Raw genomic sequence first — 4,305 nt, 5'->3', positions numbered from 1 at the left:
GGGACTGATTTGCACTTTTCGCACCAAAGTACGTTCATCTCTAGGAGACAGAAGGCGTTTCCTTCCTGAGCGGTATGACGGCTGTGTGGTCCCATGGTGTTTATACACGCATACTATTGTTTGTACAGATGAACGTGGTACCTTCAGGCATTTGGAAATTGCTCCCAAGGATGAACCAGACTTGTGTAGGTCTACAATTTTTTTTTCTGTGGTTTTGGCTCATTTCTTTTGATTTCCCCATGTCAAGCAAAGAGGCATTGAGTTTGAAGGTAGGCTATGAAATACATCCACACATACACCTCCAATTGACTCAAATTATGTCAATTAGCCTATCGGTAGCTTCTAAAGCCATGACATAATTTTCTGGGATTTTCCAAGCTGTTTAAAGGCACAGTCAACTTAGTGTATGTAAACTTCTGACCCACTGGAATTGTGATACAGTGAATTATAAGTGAAATAATCTGTCTGTAAACAATTGTTGGAAAAATTACAAACTACAGTTTGTTAACAAGAAATTTGTGGAGTGGTTGTAAAACAAGTTTTAATGACTCCAACCTAAGTGTATGTAAACTTCAACTGTAACAGAATAGTAACTTTTAAGTGAGATTTTCACTGGACAGTTACTTATCTCCCTGCTCCATGGCAAAATGTGTAGAATTGCAGGAAATTGGCTTTAAAACTACAAATGTTTATCTCTGCCCCATGGGAAATTGTGTTGAAATGCAGGAAGTTAGCCATTTTCCCCAAAAAATAATATGTCCACCCCCCCCAAAATTTGAATCTGGGGAATCATCCACTTCCGCTTCGTTTTCAAAATACTCCTCAAGAAAGGCATAGTAAGTCAAGTCAAACTGTGTAGAATTGCAGGAAATTAGTTTTAAAATGTAAAAATCAAAATCAGGGGGAGGAGCCCAGTCTACTCTGTTAACCCCCTCCCCCCCAACATTCACACCACAATTTCACCCTTGCCTTATGCCATTGAAACAAGTAGCCTAATTCTCTTAGGTTCTATTGGTTTTCAAATCAACTTTCTTTCATTGTCCAGTATAGCCAAAGGCACAATCCTAGTCATATTAGCAACCCATGCTAATTGTTGCATCTTTAGATATCCCTTCTTTCAAAATTTCAAACATATTTTCATCTCTGTCACATGAAACCCCTCACATATGCAGTGCGCATTTGACAGTGTTTTTACGCTAATTGCATTATGGAACAAACATTTATGCGTAGCCTAGGCCTACTGCCGCAGGCACATTGCTATGCAGCTATAATGTGAAGAAATAATCATTTATCAACATTTTAATCTAAACGTTATTATCTGTTGCATCAGCCTCAGTGCATCACGCAGTTGGAGTGTGAGGAAGGAACTCTCACAGGATAGGTGGAGGGAGTCCAGGCCTGAGATTGTAGATTCTCTGCTGGCTCCACAGCATGCTTCTCAGAAGATCTGTCAGCCATGCAATGTGAAAAGGGCTATTCTGCGATGTAGAGACTGTGCCCGAAAAAGGTTTACTGCGAAGACTTAATGTCTCTACATATGCAAAGTTCCCCTTGCACAACAGAGAGTCCATGATCGAGAGATTCTACACACCCCTTCCTCCAACCACAGCCATATCTCTCCACAGTGATGGAAAATATGCACTTCATGAACAGGGTGTGTTTTTTATATATATGTTTTTGCAGCTGAATGTGTTATATCAAAGTTAAAATGTATTCTTGTTCATTGTTGTATAAAATATTGTCCCTAGATTGTGTTCTTACCATTGGACGGATCAGAGGTGATATGTGGTTACCTGACAAGCACCATCCATGTTGGCCCTGAGAAACATAATCCTCGTAGGAATAAATGGTAAGTGCAATATCTACAGTAACCAAACAGTGATGTAGCAATGCAATGTAAAACAACATTAATTCAGACTGTACATTTTTTTCCTCAAGGTCTCTACAATGTCATAGTGCCTCTGCTGACCTGCACAACTTGTCTTAGCACCTGGACAGCAAACTTGGCAGATCTGATAAAGAATGGGTACTGGCCTGCCACTGTCAACTGTGACACCATATACCAGGTAGATCTGTTCAGCTCTTTTGAGGAGTTGAAAGTGTCAGCCCCAGGAATGTCCCGTCTAGCGTTTATGTGGATTTTGGAGCAGCGAACTGACTTCTTTGGCAGGGTAACAATAAATTATACTCAGCCTTACCAATGTATGACTTCAGGTTAACAATATGTTAAAGTTATGTTACACAAAGCGTTGTAACAAAATGTATTTCCAGTACTACAACCATGTTAAAACTTCAGGTCTCTTACTACGGTATGTGTTAGCCCCTTATCTGTGCCCCTCTTGCATCCAATATTTCCTGCTCTTTACAACATAAGTACTCATTCTACTTTTGCGTTGGCTTTCACCTGCTTTGCTGGCAACACAATGCACTGGCCCTGCTTTAACTCAAATCCAGTCAGCCATAGTGAATTATAGTACGTTTTGTTTATAGTATTGTTGTAAGTTATTTCATATCTTTCCCATATGTATTTTTTCCTTACAAGAACGGAATGATCTGTGGGAACATTTTTCAAAAAAGCTGCTTTGAGTGGATGTACTGCCGTTCTGAAATTGATCAGGTCTGCGATACACAGTACTTTGACTGCCCAGCCTGTTCCCCCGGCATGCTTGCAGTGTCAGTGGACAGGAACAAGAAGCTGTATCGATTCAAAAAAGTTAAACTATTCATAATTGATCAAATAACACCATACTCTATATCATTTAAACAATCCAAACAAGGTTTGCCTTTGTCCAGTGTGAAAGTTTTCAAATGCAGTTGAGCTCATTTTTAGCTTAAATGTTTTGAGTTTGTAATGAAATTAATTATCAACATTGTCAAGTGTCCCACAATCAGTTACTAAGGTTGATTGATATTTCATATGTGTGTGTGTGTATATATATATATATATTTCATGTATCCTTTCAAGGACAGATGACAAAGGATTCTTTGATGGCGTATTTATCTACAAGGATGAGGACGTCTGACTTTGTGAACTATGTCCATACAAAGACTAAACATGTACGTTTCCTGTGTATCTTCTAATCTGTGAAATAGGACTGGCCTCGGGCCATCTGACTCAAAGGCAGACTCGTTATACACTATTCCAATAAAAACATATCATTTCAGGGTCCAGGCTCATTACACAACTCCATCTGTTCAGAAATGCAACACACTTTACAAGTGCTTCTTTTTGACAGTCAATCTCCAACTTCTGATCTCCATTGTAGCGAACACGGGGTAGCTCAGTGCCCTCAGCTAGATTTTAGAAACCTAACCACTGTCCCGTTAACACCCCCTCCACCCCCCCACAATTTTTTTTCAACCAATACTCTTCTACTTCCTTATCTACAGTTATGGAAAAGGGGCATGTGGATCATCCCAGTGGACAGCAGCTAAAGAGTCATCAAGGAAAACAAATGACAAACTTGATGAAGAGGTTGCCGTCTGCCACCACAGAACACTTCTGATGAGCCTCAACATGATGCGTGGAGAGATCTTTGCGTACCAACTGTTCTTGCAGAAGGAATTGTCTGGCAGCAGGAACATACAATTCATGTGTACGGATGTAATCTGCAAATTTTGGCCATACCTGACCAAAGTTGCCCTTCATTGTCCAGAGCTCGCACTCTTCTAGACATGAAGCCACTTCTTTCCGTCATGCATGCAAAGGCACATCGTTTGAAATGCGAGGTAAGTTTTTCTTTATTAAACTGTTGAAAGAGAATTTCCAGCTTCAGTTCTTTACAAGGCTTCCCATTTAGATGTTTGTTATTCACGTTATAGCAATATTAAGTGAATATTTTGTTTATGTAAATTAAGATTAAGTGGGGAGGACGGAATCAGGAAGGAGCTGGCACAACTCTGGGGGAGGAAGTGGAACAAGGGAACAGCTTCTTGTCGAGGGCTGCAATCTGTTCCAAGCAAATGTCCAAAGGAGGTAAAGAATTTGTTTAAAGTTGTTCTATTCAGCTATGATAGTATCTATCTGGAATAAGAAATTCTATTTGGCTTTTCTAGCAAGAACAGACATGCTAACCATCCAGGCCATGGGGTGGAACAGAAGGAAGAAGGAGAACCTGCACAGAGCATTTGTCACGACTTCCGCCGGAGTCGGTCCCTCTCCTTGTTCGAGCGGCGGTTGAGGAGCGAGTCCAGCAGCACGCTGCCATGCTACAGCGTCTCGGCAGCGCCATGGATCGCGTTCTGCAAACCATGGAGCGCTGGGAGAGAAGAGGAGCTCCTCCAGTGTCTCCACCAGCGCCACCA

The 4,305-nt window shown here is 41.0% G+C and overlaps 1 long non-coding RNA gene across 1 annotated transcript; it reads left to right on the top strand.

Moving 5' to 3' along the window:
* Window positions 1-3,523: 3,523 nt before the first annotated feature.
* Window positions 3,524-4,101, top strand: LOC115202721 (uncharacterized). Its single transcript, XR_003880029.1, has 3 exons — window positions 3,524-3,729; window positions 3,859-3,976; window positions 4,057-4,101. It is a non-coding gene; the product is annotated as an uncharacterized LOC115202721 (long non-coding RNA).
* The last annotated feature ends 204 nt before the right edge of the window (window positions 4,102-4,305 follow it).

The sequence above is a fragment of the Salmo trutta genome, chromosome 12, assembly GCF_901001165.1.
Source record: "Salmo trutta chromosome 12, fSalTru1.1, whole genome shotgun sequence".
Taxonomy (NCBI): domain Eukaryota; kingdom Metazoa; phylum Chordata; class Actinopteri; order Salmoniformes; family Salmonidae; genus Salmo; species Salmo trutta.
The sequence above is the reverse complement of the archived record's forward strand: the minus strand, read 5'-3'. Positions and strand labels throughout refer to the sequence as shown.